The 19,731-nt window shown below is 43.4% G+C and overlaps 1 protein-coding gene across 1 annotated transcript in view; it reads left to right on the top strand.

Moving 5' to 3' along the window:
- The window catches only part of CTNNA2 (catenin alpha 2), a 519,756-nt gene that overhangs the window by 322,197 nt on the left and 177,828 nt on the right, over positions 1 to 19,731 (top strand).

Raw genomic sequence — 19,731 nt, 5'->3', positions numbered from 1 at the left:
TCCCAACAAGGCTGCCCTGGCAACCCATGTGCATTCCTTGTGTGGATATTAAATAGAATGCATAGCCTGATCACAATTTTTAAAACATGTAGGCATATGGATAAAATGGACATGTGTGCAGTTGTTTCATGTGTTGGCTTACACACATTTAGCACATTGCTTCCTTCTGCAAAATACCCAAGGAGGAGTTCTGTAATGTGCAAAAAGGCCTTGAGATCACCCAAGAGTGCCTTCTTAGCAATATAAATCAGTTTGCCACATTTAAACAGCAAAGCACATGGAGATATGTTTGCTGGCAGTGTGCCAAAGCTCCAGCATCTTCGAGGAATGAAGGCGTGCGTATACATGCATATATCTAGGCAGCCTACCAGGGTTTAAGAAACTATAAAATATGTGCTATTTTTTCACTGGTGGATGAAGTTATTTTCCTTTCCTGTATACCGGTACTTAATATTTATATATTACTCATGTCTTTATACACCCTCAGGCTTAGGGATGCAATATGAAATAAAAATAAATTAATAATATGTCTCACCTTATTAGGGAAACAAAACTGTGTTTAGGCCAGGCAAACAAGCACATAGAACCTGTCACTATCCACAGATTGGTTGCCCTGTTGATGTTTCAATGATGTTTCAAGCGATTGCTCCAGAGTAAATGGATGGCAGATTGTGTGGCACTTTGAGATGTTCTATTTACTGTGGTGGGGAGTGGAGAGTGTGGGATATATATTGTGTGTGGTGGGGAGTGTGGGATATATTGAGTGTGGTGGGGAGTGGGGAGTGTGGGATATATTGATTAAATATTATCCTTCTTCACTCACACTAGTGAGCTAGTAGCAGAGCGCATTCCCTTGCACATTGCTGGAAGCAAGTTGTTGGTTTGTTAGAATAATTTGAGTTGAGCAATCCAGTCTGGCTTGTCCAGATTGTATTGTTCCTGGTAAATTTCCCCTTTAGTTCCCTCGTAAAAACAACAATGACACAACAGTCTTATTTTAAAAACAATGGTAAAGTTTACTTACATTCAGTTCACAGTATTGTCCTGAAGGCAGCCTTTATCTTGTAGTTGCAGGTACAGTTGTAGAGAAAAGAAGTCTGAGCTAGGCCTCAGACTTTTTACCTTGTGGCTTCCATCCTCTGTAGGGATGAGCCATGTGCTGCTGGCCAAGAGCCAGCAGAAGGAAGATGGCAAAAGAGCAGTTGCAAGAGCCAAAGGGCCAAAAGAGCAAGAGAGGAAGATGGTTGTGTGACTAGTGCCTTTATAGGGTCTGCTATAGTCATGCCCATCTACCTGGTCACACACAGGGGAAGGAAGCTCCAGAGCAGGGATAGGCAACCTAAGGCCTGGGGGCTGGATGCAGCCCAATTGCCTTCTCAATCCGGCCCACAGACAATTCAGGAATCAGTGTGTTTTTACATGAGTAGAATGTGTACTTTTATTTAAAATGCATATCTGTGTTATTTGTGGGGCATAGGAATTCGTATATACAGTGGTACCTCTAAATATGAACGGGATTCGTTCCAGAGCCCCGTTCGCATCCTGAGAAGTCCGCAACCCACAGCGCCGCTTCTGTGCATGCGCGGGTTGCGATTCGGTGTGCATGCACGTGACATCACTGTGCGTGTCTGCACATGCATGACCCACCGAACCCAGAAGTAATCCATTACGTTACTTCCGGGTTCAGCACGTTCATAACCCGTGCCGTTCACAACCCACAGCAAATGCAACACGAGGTATGACTGTATATATATTTCAAAATATAGTCCGGCCCACCACATGGTCTGAGGGACGGTGGACCGGCCCACGGCTGAAAAAAGTTATTGACCCCTGCTCCAGAGCATGTATGACAGGAAGTCCTCCCTGTCTGGAGCAACATTCCCCTGTGTGTGTCCACTCTAGGAAATGTTGTATTTGACTGCTTCAGTGAATGATACATCCCACAGGGAGTGTGTCTTTTAAGTGGTGCAGTGGTTGAATTCATTTAAGGAAGGGAAGTGGAAACTTTGCCTTCCCTCCCAGGCCATATTCAGTTCATCTGTCTTAGGAGTCTCTCCTACCTGACCCTTCTCCCTGATTTCCATGCTGGCTATAGGAGGGAGGGGAAATGCAGCAAATGACAGGCTGCTGCAACCTAGACTTGGGTGGGGCCTAGGAGGTCCCTGACCTCCCCACCCCTTGAAAAAGAAACAGTGGACCCTTTAGCAGTACAGCATCTATAGTTGTTGTTGTTGTTGTTGTTGTTGTTGTTGTTGTTGTTGTTGTTTAATTTCAGACTCAGCACCCCTGATCATGCTGGGTTTGGCTTGGTTTGGTTGAAAGCTGGCTGTGCTGGTGCCTGGAGGCTGCCATGACACTCAGAACGCCCAAGGATGTTAAGAGACATCCAGAGAAAGACTCTCTGGAGCAGAGGCGGGATGGGAAGTCCCAGGCCAGCATAAGAAAAGGTCTTCCGCGAAGGGATCCCACTTGAAGTTGGCTACCACAAGACACTACAAAGGAGAGAGATTAGGAAGGGGTGTCTTGGTTGAGAAGAGTTTCTGTTGTCATCATTACTTCTTCTCCTGGGAGAAAAGTTGTGTGGCCCCCACCTGCTCTGGTTCTCTTATTTGGAAGGGTATGAACTACACAGGCACACAGATTTGGAAAGAGCAACACCCATACGAAGAATGCCTGGCTTTGATTGGCTTAAAGTGGGTGGTCATAGGCTTGTCCTTCCTCCCGCTTATTTTTTGTGTGCTTTTGAGGCTTGTCCTGATTTAGCTTCTGAGAGAGAGAAAGGACGGGGAAGAGGTCACCACCACTCTTGCCCTACCCAAACCCTTTTCTATGTGAGGTAGTTTCATATTTATTTATCAGACTAAATGTTTTCCCTCCCTGGAGATAGATCTGAAGATGAAAACAGGTCTGGCACTGCCTCCTTAAATAAGGCCATTTAACCACCCCTTGAGGATGGGAGTTTTTCAATCTCACATGGCCTTAATGCTGGTCAGGCTGGGATGGTGATGGATTTAGCCCCCCCCCCCAAAAAAAAAAGAATAAAGAAAGAAACCATCATAACAGCATTGGACTAATCATCCTGAAAATGATTATGTTTGACATTAGCTTTACATTTGAATAATTGTTGTTCCGAAATCTGCCACAAATGGGGGGTACCACTTGCGCTTAGCTTCTTAAGAAGTGTGCATGCACACGAAAGCTCATACCAAGAACAAACTTAGTTGGTCTCTAAGGTGCTACTGGAAAGAAATTTTTATTTTGTTTCTTCTTAAATGACCGTGTGTTCCTTGCTCATCTTAGTGATCAGCAAGAGTCAAAAGTTGAGAGCTTACTCTTCAGGGTACAAGAGCGGGCTTTCTGGTGCTTATATTTTTCTAAGCTTATGTCCATCAGCAAGCTGTAAAAATGGAATTTGAGTAGTGATTTTAATTTCCCTTTGTGGCTGGCAGTGGGCAAACTCAAACTTTGATCTTTACTCTGTCGTCTTTAATTTCCAAGTGCAGTGAACCATGGTGCTTCTTATAAAGGGAACATTTAAAGAGAAAATCAGGGAGGGAAAGATGACTTCAAGAGTAGTAAGTTAAATGAGTTATTTCTCTGATATTTACATCCGGAGTGCTGCTGACATTTGGTACACGGACCCTGCTAAATGGGTTTTTCAAAAGAATTTCAGTTGAATAAGGAGCCAATAAGTTAGATTAATGTGGCATTTGACCTGCTTCTCCACCCTCACCCAAATGTCACTAATTGCGTGTTTAGACCTTTTACCTTTCCCCATAAATAAATTCACACACATATTTGGTTTGGTTTTTGGCAGAAATTTAAGCCACAACTTTATTGATTACAATCAAGTGAGTGGTTGCATAGGTTCTGGTTTGACTATCTCCCTGCACCCATGCAGGCAGCGCTGTCCCAGAGCCATGTTCATAGGACAGCCAAAGGATGAACACCAGGAACAGCTGATGGAGGGAACACCAATCAGCCACCCTAATGTCCCCTGGAACTCAAGCACGGGCCGGACCCCTTTCGGGGTTCGCCAAACCAGTGAGTCCCTGGATTCCTTTACCGGAATACCCTTCATTGCATAGGCGTGGCCACATCACGTGCCACACCTATCACCTGAACCAGAGCCTATACGCCACCAAGAGTGCAAGTGCTTGCCGCCAACCGCTCACCCTTATAACCAATCCCTCAACCTTGCTGACACGGAGGTCAGACATAAATCATTCCCAAATACAGACAGGTGAACACCATCAGGCCTGTAAAGGGATGCATTGTGATAGGTGATGCCTGGGTGGCATATGAGTGCTACGAGTGCTCCCCCCATGGACAAAACCTTTCTGGCCACCACACTCTGGATGTGTTTCCTGGCCCTCTTGGTGGCAACTGGGCAATGACTCCCTCTCCATATGCGCCTCTGCAAGAGTTGCAACCAAAATATTTTGAGTCCAGGAATAGTTGCCGCCAACTCTTCCAAGTCCTCCTGCATGCGGGTCTGCAGCCTTAGGCTGGGAGCTTTCGGCAGGTCGTTCTCGCCTAGCTGGAGCACCATTGCAGCAGGCATGTTCGCAATAGATAGCCTGCTCTGAATCGTTGGGAGAAGCTCCACCCAATGCATTCCTCATCTGGAAATCCAGGATAGCCGCAAATGCTCGGGAAGCCTGAGCTGGTGTCCAATTCCAGACTCCGCCGCCCTCCTGCTGTGCCCAACTATCCAGATGTACAAGGGAGGCAGATCTACAAATGAACAAAACACAATTACTGACTGCACTTCAGCGCCGTTTCTGAACGTACCCTTTGTAAGCTTCGGATTTCCAACGGCCCAATTCCTTGATCCTGTCTATTGGCAGGCCCAAACGCACAGCAGTGGTAGCTGCCCCAAAGTGACAGGAGTGAGGTGCGAATTCAGTGGCCTGCTGGCCACATGCTGCTACTGCTATATGCATTACCGCAGCAAACTGATGCCTCTTCAAAGGTGTGCCGTCCTCATGGATGAGGAGCGGGCCATCCCCAGGAGGCCGAAGGGGCAAATATTTCCGGACATCCTTAACTGGACAAAGGCCAGGTTTACCAGTGGCCGGCAGCCTCATCAAGGCATCTCTGCCCAACTGATCCGTTTTTGAATTGTGTATGGTGAGTAACAGCTCAGAATTAGCCAATCGGCTGTCCTGCAGCAGTAAACCTCTGGAAACTCCACCCTGTGGTGCCTCAAGCACCACCTCGCCCACACACAGTGCACCAAAGAAAGTTATAGAAAATGCTGCCAAAAAGTCTCGCCTCATAAGTAGACCAACAAATTTGCCTCAATTTACTGCACATAGTGCAAAGCATATCAAAGGTAATTGGTTTTCTGGATGGGGCTTTTGGTGGATGCAGCCTAGCCAAGCCTTCCAATGCTTTTAGCACTACAAGGGTTCCCTTGAATAAAGGCACTTACAAAAGAAGGAAATGGCTGACGATTGGATTCAAATAGACTTCACGAAGCAACACCTCCTGTGTATTTGGGTAAAGGGCCTCCTATACTCTAGGACACTGGGCCCTGAAGGCCAAAAAGGACTTTCTGTAAGACTGGACGGTGGATGAGGATATGGATGTGATTACTCCCTGCATTACAATTTGCTGCCAAGGCTCCAGAAGTGCTGAGGAAAATATTCTGGAAGTTGCCGGGCTGCTGGAGCTAAGGTTCTGAAGTGCTCTATCTGAAAACGTGACAAAGCATTAGCAATTTCATTACTGGTGCCAGGAATAAAGTAAGATGGCGCTCAAGATGGTGGCCAAAGAAGAAGGCGTCTACGAACCCAAAATGGTGGTTCCCTCCCAAGCACAAAGCTCAGGCTGTTCGAAGCCAAGCCCTATGCACGCAAGGACAAGAAAACCTGGGCTCGCTGATGAAGGCTCTCCCCACCTCCCCCCCCCGATCCCCACGGAGCATGGCACCCACCCGCTCCATCAGAGGGAAGCCGAGACCGGCGAGGCCAAAGGCGCAGATGCCTGGTGAACCTAGGCGAAGGTGGGAACACAACAACCACTGGAGAACAGTTCCCAAAGTGATTAAAAACACCCCCCTGACAGACTTTCCGCAACCCGGGAGGAAGAAGGGGGGGAAGTATTTGCGAAGGCCTGCAGGCCCTTGGGGGGGCAAGCTCCCAAGGCAAAGCCTTAAAAAATGGGGTAAGGGAGAGGATAAGGGAAAAAGGATAGTTAACAGGGGAAACTGAAGGGAAGATTAAGGGTAAAAGGGGAAAGTGATCACCAAAGGTCAATTTAAGTCTCTCCGAGCAACAGCGGTCCACAATCCGATGTTCCGTGTTCCGATGCGATAGCGCCAAAGAGGAAGCTCATAAGCCTCACATGGGTTTATATAGGTCCCGCGTTGCTCCTTTTCTGAGGCACCCCATTGGTCAGATTGAGCCCAAGCAACGCGAGACCCACCCATCAGGGGTTGTGGCTGATCCAGGATTACCCACCCACAACACTGGGTCAGGTGGCCAGGTCGCACCACAACACGTGCCCTCTTTAATGGAGGACCCGATTTTTCAGCCCAAGAAAATTTCAAGGTGCTGAGGTAAGTGTCATTAATTTTCAAGCTGTTGCTTCATTAGCACATGGAATGTGTTATCCTCTGTGAGCAATGGATCTGCTTATTCAGATCACCCTATTTATTTTGACAATGTGCTAAATGCACATCCATTCACTGTAGATGCACTTGCTGTTATCACCAGCAGCTTCCCAGATAGCAGGTACAAGTGTGTAACTATAAAGTCTGTTAATGAGGTGACCTACATGCATATTTATTATTATTAGTAGTAGCAATTTTTGAATACTTGGACGCAGTAGCTTCATGGATCTTTTTGCAGGACTATTCGCATGTATTATCTCACAAAACCCAGACCAAATGTGTACTATTATTATTTGGATTTCTTACCTGCCATTAGGTTCCATATGGGTTACAACAATTTAAAGAAAGAGTATTAAAATCGGGTAAAACAGATTATAATCATAATGCAATGGATTCTACAATTTGAAATTTTGAAGCAAAGCAAATGGTATATGTAGTTTGAAATAAATGGACGAGGAGAGCCTGGCCTCAGCTGTCCGTGCTTTGGACCTCCTGTATGGACTATTGCAATGTGGGGTTTCCCTTGAAGATGACCCAGAATCTGTAGCTGGTACAGAATGCAGCTGCTAGGATGGTAAATGGAGCAGTCCAATGGGACCATGTTTTGCTGGTCCTGAAAGTACTGCGCAGGCTGCCAGGGAGCTACTTAGTCGAAGTCAGGGTGGTTTGGGACCCAAGTACCTAAAAACGCACCTTCCCTATATTGGGCATCTCAGGACATACAGTAGGCAGGTGTGGACAGGTTATGTAGCCATCAGCAGGGCTGCCTGACTGGCATTGACCCATAACAGGGCTTTTACAGTGATCACTCCCCACTTGTGGAATGCCCTCCCTGGTGAGGTGTGTCTGCATCCCTCATTATTGACTTTCAAGAGGAACTTCAAAACATTCCTGTTTATCCAGGCCTTTTATAGCCGAAAGACACTATTCCAGAGATCCCTGAGATCCTTGTTTTTTGGAATTGTTTTAACTGCTTTTAGGGTTGTTGTTGTTTGTTTATTCATTCATTCCCCACCTTTTCCTCTGATGGGACTTCAAACAGCTTAAAGATAACAATAGCCTCTAAAAACAGCAACAACAATAAATAAAAATGATTTAACATTGATAGAATTACAATAGAGCGAGCGAATACTAAAACTATTAAAAGCATACAGATAATTACAATAAAAACAGTACGGCAGTATGGCCTTTTCATTAAAAGCAGACAGTTCCCTGAAGCTTGTCGAAGCAAGAAGGTTGTCACCTGCCAGCAGAAGGACAGCAAGGAGGGAGCCAGCCTGTGCAGAAACCCCCTTCCACAGTAAAATCTGACTGCACAGGTTTTATAGCTAACCCCCAGGTATAGCTATGGATCTGGACATTCATCTGCCAGTTTGGTGTAGTGGTTAAGAGCGGCAGACTCGTAATCTGGGGAACCGGGTTCATGTCTGCACTCCTCCACTTGCAGCTGCTGGGTGACCTTGGGCTAGTCACACTTCTCTGAAGTCTCTCAGCCCCACTCACCTCACAGTGTGTTTGTTGTGGGGGAGGAAGGGAAAGGAGAATGTTAGCCGCTTTGAGACTCCTTCAGGTAGTGAAAAGCGGGATATCAAATCCAAACTCTTCTTCTTCTTCTTCTTCTTCTTCTTCTTCTTCTTCTTCTTCTCTTATGAGATGGTCACAGTATATGCCAAAATTACCAAAATGCCAAATGTGTCCAACACTCTATTGAGTTGGGTGGGTGGAATGTAGGGCCCTGTGAATTGACCCTGCTTTTGAGGCTTAACTCTATTTCAGGACATTGCATCATGCATTTCATAGCATGTAAGGGAGGCAATATTAATGCCCCTTTTCTTTCCATCCAGTTCAGATATGTAAACCATTTCCTGTTTTGCTGCCTGCTTGGCGCCTGCTACTTAATGGTTCTGTGTAATGTTGTATTCAGAATGGAATTAAAGACCTTTGTGGTTTACTTGTTGCTGGAAAAGGTTACGGGTGTAAATAAATGAACCAGGCAGCACGGTATCTGGATGGTCGCCAGATACCTCTGCAGCAGCCTTCTCTAGCCTGGTGCCCTCCAGATGTTTTTTTGACTACAACTCCCCTCCATTGTGGCTCAGCGGAGTTATAGTCCAACACATGGGGGGGCATCATGATGGGAATGGCTATTCTATGTATATGTCATACTGTTTTGGAATATTCAGAGCAATGGATCCTGGGAACCTCACAATCTAAAAACAAGACTTGTTCAAGCTATATAGGCATGCATGCCACAGTTAGGCTAAACCTACTGTAAGCTGCTTTATTCTCTTATATTAAAACAGCCACCTCTTTGCAATATCCACACACTTGTTTATTTTTCTAGCTATGGCCTGTTTATTTAGCTGGCTATTTATTTATTTATTTAGCTGTGGCCTGTTTATTTATCCTTCCCTTCACTCATTCTGCCATATTGCAATAAAGGCAGAACTTGTAATTAGGAAGTAGAGCACACATTGCCAATACTGGATCCAAAACTGGAACTGCTTGCTTCAAGATCTTTCAGTGATAATTTCTTTTAAGGTCAACAATCCAGGGAAGAGATGGAACAGGCAGTGCCTCTGCAACATGAAAACTTACGTTTATCCAACAGGTTTTATTCTGCTGTTGCATATAACTCTGATGTAAGTGTCATGACAACCAGATTGAGCAATTTGAGAAGAGAAGAAAAAAATCCTCAGGCTGCTTATATCAGCAGTCACTTTGAAACACAGTCCCAAATGTGCATACAGACTTCCCTGTGAAATGGGTTCCTTTGCATGTGCACCAAGTCTACATGGAGAACTCCCTGGTTCACCATGGATGGAGGGAGCCCTTCTCTAGAGGGAAGTAATGGGTGCACTGTTGGAAACCCTATTTCCACAGCAGATTGCTGGCTCTGAGTGAATCACTTCAGAACAAAAAGACTTTGCATCACAAAGATGTTCCACTTCACAATTTGTAGCACAAGATTAGTCCAACGTGGGAAACAGAGAGAAAGAAAGAGCAATCTGCACTTGTCTTTTCATTCTGTCTCACTGCCCTTCCCAATCATTGAGAATCACTTCCTACTTTGTAAAATATTTTCCAGCCATTATCTTACCTGTTCTCAAAATAACCATGTGAAAGCGATGCAGTACAGTGTTACCTTCTTTCACAATTTGGGAATATACCGGTAAGTTGGAAGAAGATAGATTGCCTAGATGCCAATGCATGACGAAGTATATCCTAACATGCAGTAGAATATGCTGTGCCTTCTTTCCTTTATTATGTTTCCCGTCCCCATTTTCACCCCAGTATTGATGTTCATTTGAGATGCACTGATCAAAAACTTAGATGTGGTGAAAGTGTCAGGTAATAATTGATTTCCCCCCTCCTCCCTCCTAGGCGGTTCTGGGCCATGCTGGGGAGACTTGCTTTAGTCTCATCAGAATTGTATGCACCAGAAGAGTGCAGCTGTTGGTGTATATAAAAAACAAACAAAAAGCAAAAGAAAACCCCAAGCTGTTAATTGCATTTCCTCACCTGTTACAAGGGGTGCTTCCATTTCATTCCCTGTGTATTGCCCTCCCAGCAGATGTCAAATAGTTAAACAACTATATAATTTTTCATAGACATATGAAGGCAGTCCTGTTTCAGGAAGCTCTTAATGTTTGTTTGTTTGTTTGTTTGTTTTTTGCTGCTGCTGTTGTTGTTTCTGTATTTTTGTTGGAAGCCTCCCAGTCAGATGGATAGGGTATAAGAAATTGTTGTTGTTGTTGTTGTTGTTGTTGTTGTTGTTGTTATATTATGTTCCTTGAGCATCCATGCTGATTTGCCTGCTGCAGGGAGGCTAGACAACATTAGCTGTTTAACAAACATTCATTCTCATTTGTTTATGAGGGAGGTTAGATGATGTTGTGCCCAAGCAAATGCTGTCCCACACTTTCCAGTGACTTGTCCCCATCCATCATAACAAATGGCCTGATCTTTTGGGAAAGTACAGAAGAGCTCCCAGCAGGCCTGGCCCACCCATGAGGTGAGGTGAGGTGACTGCCTCAGGCAGCAGGATCCACAGGGTCAGCAGAAGCCAATGTAGAACTTCATTCCACCCCCATGTTCTACATCAGGATCTTCACTCACTCCTTCATTTCTGGTAGCAAAGGGGGCACCATTTTGTGGTTCGCCTCAGGTACATAAATGTTTTCAGATGGCCCTGGCTCCGCTCCCAGTCAAGCATAAATGGGCAACCTGAATTTTCCTGCATGTGACTGAAGCTTACCTGAAAATGGTGACAGTCTGGAAGCACTCAAGAATGGGGTGGAAAACATATTATGAACAGCAATTCATGTTTGAGCAGAAATACATGTGCAGTTCTTTCCAGTGAAAAGCTTAGACAGGAAGGAAATTAACACTAAATACCCGTGTTTGTTCTATGCTTTGGTATTTCATTGGAATTTAGTACTATTCAATAAAACTTTTATATTCGTGTAGAAACAAATTTTACTTCTGATAGGGAACTTTCCTTATTTATATTGCACCTTTCTGGACGAACCAAATGGCTACTATTTCAGTTCCCACAGTCGCAATCCTGCTTTTCAAATAGTGACCCTTAGGAACGTATTGCCTTCTACTGAGTCTGACATCTGGTCCATTCTAGATCACTACTGCCTGCTACATTGCCTGGCAGTGGTGCTCCAAGGTTTCAGACAGCGGTCTCTTCCAGCCCCGCTAGATCATGCCAGGGGTTGAACCCGAAACCCTTTGCATGAAAAGCATGTGTTCCACCCCTGAACTTTATTATTTCTCCCTAGAGCCATGGCCTTTCTGGTTCTTCTTTAAAGCATCTGGCATAAGGAGGAGGAAAGCAAAACTCGAAATTTAATGGAGCTCAGTTATTTCCTGTGCCCCCAACCCCGTTCAATCAAAACAGCTTATAATAAAAGTATAAAATACACCAGACAGAGTAAAAGCAATTGGAAAAAGTCCATCCATCACAACCATAAAAACGGTGGCAGCCAAAACATCAAAAAGCAGTGCAGAAAAATCTTAGAAACTCCAACAACTGGCAGAATTAAAAGTGTAAGCAGCAAATCTCATATGTCAAATGTCAGCTGAAATATATACACACTTTAAAAGGCTTTACTAGCCATCTGAAAGATGGGGAAAGTGAAATAGATAAGGTGTGTTCACGAGGAATTAAGGTTTACTCTTGTAAAAGGTCCTGGATAAAGACATGGAAGGCTGATGTAACTTTCAAAGATTTCCCCGGGAAATTGTATTTCTCTCCAAAGGTTTGGTAGTCTTTGCAAATGCTCTAGGCATGCCGCCCACCCACTTGCAGGATTTTTAGCTATTATGCCAGTTGTCATTCTTTGCACATTCCAGCAGATGGCAACTCCAGTCTTCTTGACATCAGATGTCTACAGAAAGTAGAAATATTTCTCTCCCCCTGCCCCCACTACTGCCTCAATCTTTCATCTATATACACAGATAAGGCATAGATAGACACATGACTCAGTTCTATTTTTACTGGAATCACCCAGTAGAATCTGATTTTAGACCAACCAGAGAGAAATGGCTTGCTACCTCAAAAGCAATAGAATTGTGCATATATATATGATTTAGAGATTGTGCTAGAAGGATTAGTGATTAGACATTCTGTAAGTTGAAACAAGGTTGAAAACATGGCAAGGCCAAACTGTTCTTTACAGCATGTGAGCCTTTTGCTTATACTCTTGAAACCAACGGCGCATCGATGTTCAAGTCAGATTGTTCTGTGCACAAGAATTCCTTGATCAGACCTATGTAAAAATTCTGAAGAATGATTGACTTGCCTTCAGAGAGGAAGAAAATACGTCAACTGGATGTGTTTGGAATGAGAGGGATTCAATCATTTGAACGGAAACAATTGCAGTGGTTTGGGTGATGTAGCTGCACATTTGAAATGATGTAAGCAAGCTTGAATTCTCTGTTCCTCACTTCTTGAGACCACTGCTAAGCACAGCCTTTTTTGTTTTGTGCTTTATTTATTCCTCCCTTACTTTCCTTCAGCTCTTGTCTTCTTAACCTTTCCACGTAGAATCTGTGTCTGGTGGATACTTGCCTGCAGAACTTCTAGCAGCAAAGGTCAACATCTTCCCTTGAACAAACACCAGCTATAGGCTACAAATAGGCTACAAATATGCAAGCTGCTTGTCTGCTCATTGTAGAAACTAATGCTCTATATTAGGCAGACTGCCCCTGTCTCTATACAGACCATGGCCTATTTTTCCAATGGTTTCCCTTTTTCTGGAAGGGCCTTAGTTTGTAAACATCTCAATGGTGAATAGGGTCTAGAGAGAAAGGGAGCACTGATTTTTGTCACCTTGCATAAAATATACTGCTAAGTTCTCAGGGATGCAGGATGCTCCTTGTTTATTCATTTGGTCCATTTGGTATCTGCCGAAGATGATTTCTCACCACCAGCCCAATCATAGGGTGGGCTGAATAGTAATGGTCACGCTTAACATTCATTAATGACACTTAACATTTATTCAGATCTTTTTGAGTATTTTAAGTACCCGGAACTTCACATGAGTTCTATCAGTGATCCCTGGGATAAGGCTGAGGCTGAGAGAATAGTGCCTCTCCTAAAGCCCACCTATTGTGTCCATTTCAAAGGTGAGATCTGAACCTACCTGGGATTTCCTCATTGACTTCTCAGTCTTTGAGCTTCTAAGCTGACCCTCAGGTAGGAAACTTGGATTGTCATTGAGGGATCCCAAAATTTGGACAAATTTAAAATAACTCCCTATCTCAGCGGTGGATTGGGGAAGCCCCTCCAAAATGGTGCTACCCCAGAGCAGTTGACATTAAAATGCAATGCCTATCTCGGAGGTACTCCCTAGCTAACACACCAAAGGAGGAGAGAACCCCAACTACATGGTCGTGGGTAGATTACTGATGCTTGGCAGACTTAGATCTTTCATTTCGAGCAGCAAGTGTGGTAAGGTTGCCTCTGAATACAGTGGTACCTCGGGTTACATACTCTTCAGGTTACATACACTTCAGGTTAAGAACTCCGCTAACCCAGAAATAACGCTTCAGGATAAGAACAGAAATTGTGCTCTGGTGGCGCAGCGGCAGCGGGAGGCCCCATTAGCTAAAGTGGTGCTTCAGGTTACGAACAGTTTCAGGTTAAGAACAGACCTCCGGAACGAATTAAGTACTTAACCAGAGGTACCACTGTATTTCAAATTTAGAAGCCCGGGCATGTGGAGGCATCACATTGCAGTCAGAAAGGGCCCACGTGGTTTAGGGTGCATTGTAGCAAGTTGCTATTTGGTAACCAAATGGTCACCCACAGGGTTTAACATTTTCTTTTGTTCTGGAAATGGTCTCTGAATATGTCAGCACGGTGAGCTTGACTGAGTTATATGTAAAAAATTAGCGAGCAAGGTAATTAAAACTCTTTTTGGATGTTAGCTTCATCTCTGGAAGGAATCCCCAAGAAACTGACTTTTCAGGTTATATACAGGTCCTGGGTCTATCGCTGCTAAGTGGTTTGTTTCTCATTATCACATTTAGTGCTACAGCAACGACTGCACCAGAGTCTTCATTAAAACTTGCTTAAGGCTAGCATTTTCCCCCGGGTCAATAATGAGTTTAGAGGAATGGATGTTGAAGCGCCATCTCTTCTAGCTAGTGGAGTGAATTATGTCTCATTGGGGGCCCCAGGCCAGCATTTCAAATTTGCCACAAGGTGCTTCATCAAAAATTCTATTTCTGTGTTGAAAATACACCATGCATCTATTAGCAAATGTAAAGCACACAGGAGGGTTTATGGGCGAGCGCTTAAGATCTTGATCTCTTCTCTTTTTTCGGGTGGAGTACGCACTAATGCATGGTGTTTCCATGCACATTTGTGCAGAATGCATTTCCGAATTAAGACACCTGTATTGCTGAGGAGGCTGGCAGCTCTTTTATTTGAAAGGAAGAAAGTGCATTACAAACTGATTACTAGTCTGAGCATCCTCCTTTGGGTCATAAAAAACAACAACAACTATACAGTAGGGAGGGATGAATCTATCTACCAGAATATATATATATATTACAAATACAAAGTGTACAAAGTGTAACTAAACACAAATTAATGATAACATATCTATATAAAGAGATTCTCTGAATCTTGGGACTTCCTCCCATCCCTTCCTTTTGAGCATCTACAACTGCATATTCATCTGTACCCCCAATAACGGCCAAATTATAACAATAACAATAAATTCCCAAATTATACATTTATCAAAATGCCAATCAGCTTCCAATTAATACATTTTAGTTAAAGTGGCTCCCCACATGATGGCTTGGGTGCTGTTGTGGTTGGTTGTTTCAACCCTCCTTCCCCTCCATGGCAGGAGGACGAAGAGAAGGAATCAGCCACTGGAACCACGACGTGCTCAGCCTCTGCATTTTTTGGAAATTGGGCCCCCAAAAATATTGGGGCCCAAAAAGGGCTTGGCCCCCAGGAGCTACCCCCCCAATGGCTGACAAGCAGCCACTCCAGATTTCAGGTCAGGAGTGCCCTTAGGCATGCTAATATCCACCAGCACCCCAACTTTAACCAGACTACCTTACATGACAGTTGTAAAGACTGTTAAAATACTGTGTGTGTGTGTGTGTGTGTGTGTGAAGTACTCACTAAAAAGATCTGTATGCATCACTTGTATTGAGCAAAATCAATAAATGCTTCACTAACAAATACGGTTGAGGCATTATGAATATATGGAGGAACCAGTCATTACCCCCCCATACACACATACACACATAAAATCAATACTTATTACATTGGGTTTGCATGCATTTTCTTGTCATTTCTCCCCAGCTCTTCAGATTTGGCAGTCTAATGGAGAAAAGCAATATAATAAAGTGGTTAATATACTTCAGACTTGCTGGTTGCCCAGACACAAACAGGAAGGTGGGGAGATGTGAGCTTGCGTCAGTTGAGCAAAAAACCATAAAGTCCAGCTGCCATTTTCTCATGCCGTTTCTTCAAAACTGAAGATCTTGGCTGACTGTAGCAGATCAAGGGGGCTTAGGTCTGAAGAAACAGGCTTGGGGTTGAGATGTCCTTCTGTGAGGTTGTACAACAAAAGCAGCAAGCCCATGGGTCACATTAGTCTCACAAAGCCAGAAATCAATGGCAACATTGGTGGTGTCTTTTCCTCTTGTGAAAGTGCCTCTCCTCATTCTTGCACACCATCATTCCTATGTGGTTTTATTACTCAGGAAACAGGAAAGACAATTCAGCAACTTTTTGAGGTACAGGCAGTGTTTTTTTCCCTAGGGGTGCCAGTATTCACCAAGAAGTTGTTACAGCAAGTGCCACACTTTTTAACAACTAAAAGAGGTGCTGGTACTGTGTGTCCTTGAGTTCTCCCTGAAAAAAGCACTTGGTATAGGGATGAGTCTGATCATTGGTCCATCTAGCTCAGTATTGTTTACACTGACTGTCAGGAGTTCTCCTCATTCAGAAGAGGCATGCCAGGGAGCAATCCTGGGACCTTCTGCACTCAAAGAAAATGTGTTACTTGTGTTAAGTGGGTATGGCTTGGGAAAACTGCTTCATAGGCTGAATTACCCCAGACCCCTCAAGTGTCCCGAATTATTCAGGACATCCTGAATTGGCAGAAGATGTCCTTGCTTCTCCTCCCAACCTGAATGGCCCAATTTTGCTTCCCTGAGCTGGTCACACCAGAGTGAGGGAGCAAAAGATGGGCATTTTTTAGTTCAGCTGTGGCACCAGTCCAGAAACAGGACCAAAAAATGGAAGATAAAATTACCTTGACGTTCTCTTCTGGAAGTTTGTCTGAGGTGCTGGCGGCAGGTCCAGTCTGCGCTGCATCCGGAGGTTTCATGCGGCAGATATTCCTGACCACTGATGTAACTAACGCCTATTCCCAAAGAGAGTCTGTTCCCTCAGACCAGTGTTCATAGAAGCCTCTGCACCTGAATCAGTCCTTTCTAGATCCTTGGCATCTCATGGTTGTGAGGGATTCAGTTTGGCCATTTCTATGACCTTGACCCATCTCAGCCTGCCCCAGCTTCTGGCTCTTTCCTTTCCTTCAGCTATCGGTCACTCTGCATGGAGTTATGTCTGTGGCTGCTCCTTCCTGTTGACGTGCATTTGGTCTTATGCAGCCTGTGAAGTGGATATGCTCTGAAACTCTTCATTCCCAAATATAGAATGGCAGAGTTATCCATATTTGCAGATACTGCCTTTGGTTTTCTGCTGTGGTATACAAATTTAATAAATATCAATAATAGCACAAATAAAATGATTCAGGTGGACAGAGATTTTTGGGCAAGGCTTTGTTTTAGAATGGATCAAAATGTTGCTGGAAATTTGGGGGACTTAGAAGTGCTACGTAGTGGAATGACAAGGTAAAACACCTCTTATAAAGCCTGCAGACTGAAAATGGCAGCTTGACGTCAACATAAATGGGGGTTAACTCTGGTTTGTGATGCACAAAAATAATTGATCTTTGACATTCCCCTCCCCAGATAGGTAAAACTACTGTGGGGGGAAATGTACCCACCATAAATGAGCACATTTACCACTCTTGAGTCAGCATTTTGCCAAATCTGCTGCATCATCCCTAATGTCTAATAAAGATGAGAGGCTCTGAATGGGGTTAGGCCACTCCTCATCTAATGGTGGCATTTAAGGTAAGGAGGTTGGTTATTTAATGTGCAAACTGTGGACACCGGTTATTTAATATGCAGAAAATTACAAAGTGAGCCAAGTTAGCACTGCAGACTTGGCATGCCGCCTAATGATTTGGGAGAAGAGTGAGTGAAATTAAAAATTAGAAACTCTGGGCAAAAAAACCCACCTGATTCAGTGGCTGTTGGACAAGAGAAATGGAAAACACTACCAAAAAAAAACAAAAACAAAAACCACCCAACAATAACAAGCGAGGAAAGTAAAAGAATGGAATTGCAATTGTATTTAAATTAATCCCTTCTATTCTGTTGCTGCCAGGAGGGGTTTAAAACCACTGTGATTCATGAGGTGCCTTTTCATTAGGAGAGACTGGATTCTAACTAGTGGTAGACAACTGTCGCTTTCCATTCCTTGACACTTTTACATGTGTTCACCTTTAAGCCCACTCAGTCCCATAAAATAAATTAATCTGTATTCTAAAAAATAAAAAAATGCATGAAAATTTGTTTTAAATATGTTTATATGTATGTTGTACACTGCTTTGAAATTATTTTAACAATAAGCAGTTTAGAAATGGTTTCAAATAAATAAAATATGTATTTTCAAATGTATTTTCTCTCAAAATACTTTTTTAAAAAAATGTATTTTTTGAAAGTTGATAACAGGGTCAACTACCTGTTGAAACACTTTAATTTGCAGAATGAGCAATGTTTAAGCTAGTGACACTTGGCTAGACAGCTGACTTTACTTTTTGCTTCATATCACATCATAGACAGAAAGACAGGAAAGTAAGAAAGTGGTTTATTGTAGGACATGCATAGCTTAGCAATGAAAGTTTCTAGTTCCAGTCTAACAACCTATTCCAGAGGAGAACAAGGCAACAATGCTTGCTTCTTCCTGCTCTCAGAGAATATTTAAATATGGCCTTTCATCTTGAGTTTGAGAGATCAGTGTGAGAAAGAGGAAGGAGTTGTAAGCAGGATGCAACCTGAGAATATCAGTCTAACACCAACGAGATAGTGTGGTCAGCTAAAGAGGTTAAAGAAACAGGGATAGTCTGAGAATTTGGAGGTCCCTGACTGTATTTGTCTTAACTCGTACAAAAGCACTCTTCCACATGTTGAGTTGCACCCAAACATCCAACATCAAAACCGCACCAGAACCTTTGGGATTTCCAATTTGCACATTAGTCTAGGAACCACAGATTATGTCAGTTCATATCCAGATTAGCAAATACTGAACTCCTTAAGCACCTTAATTTTAACCAGTTAGGTCTATCCAATTAGGTTCCTGTTTGTGGGGGCAGAGACCCTGCAGTGTATAGAGGCAAGCAAGTACTGTAAGTGTCTTAGAAATAAATATAGCTCTTTTGCTTATAAAGTAAGATGATAAAAGCTGGGTTTCGTTTGGTTTATTGGTGGTGAAATTATGTTGGACCCACTTCCCACCGTCACATCTTCATTGCGACTCCAGAACTCAAGAGAATTTAATAGAGAAAGGACCACTCTGTGTCCCCAGGATAATGTTGCAATTATAGGGGTGGGGTAACAAACAGAAATTCTTTTATTTTCCCTTCCTATTACACAAACACACACACACACACACACCTTTTCATCTGGAAACAAATATTAGCTGGAATAAGGACAGCATTTCTAGCAAAGGTTTCACTGTTGTGATCTGCATTGTAATTTCAGATTAAAACAAAATATGTTACCAGCATATAATATTGTTTTCTGCTACAACGCATTGCCAAGCTATATTATTGACTCAAAACAACCCTGTTTTTTAAAGGCATGCCAAACAACCTTAATATTAAGCTTTCCATCTTTCGTCAAACTAGTTAATAATCATTGTTTCATATTTCATCTTTCTCAAGCTGTGCTGGATTTCTTTGTGACTTATTTGAAACAAGGCCAGGCTTTAGACACTCCTGAATTACAGAGGAAAACTTGGATTGGGGCCCTGATATAGCATCATGATACTGAGTAACATGCAAGGGATAGCCATCTTTTACAACTATATTCTCACTTTCTGTGTAGTATGTGAACAACACATTAGGCTCTAAATTATTTTCCTTCATCTAAACCGGGAAACTGCAAGACGTTCAAAGAGTGCATGCCTATTGCTATCTGTTGGTTTGCTTGTGTTGCCTGTGAAGCTATTCATTAATTGGCTGGACTGCTATGATGTCACTGAATGTTCACATTTGTAAGTGCTGAAAGGGAGAAGTCAGACACAAGATACTGACAACTAGTGCTAGACTTAATCTGGCCTGACCATTGCATTCTTTTGATGCACAACTCCCTCTTGAGTTTAGTTGAGCTTTCAGGATGAGTGTGCACAGCTGACTGATTCCTGTGAGGGGCTGTCTTAGGCCTGTAGCCACATAGGATGTGGAATTGTGGAAAGCAGAGTGATCATCTTCAGTTTT

This window comes from Lacerta agilis, chromosome 9, assembly GCF_009819535.1.
Source record: "Lacerta agilis isolate rLacAgi1 chromosome 9, rLacAgi1.pri, whole genome shotgun sequence".
In the NCBI taxonomy this organism is placed as follows: Eukaryota; Metazoa; Chordata; class Lepidosauria; order Squamata; family Lacertidae; genus Lacerta; species Lacerta agilis.
The sequence above is the reverse complement of the archived record's forward strand: the minus strand, read 5'-3'. Positions and strand labels throughout refer to the sequence as shown.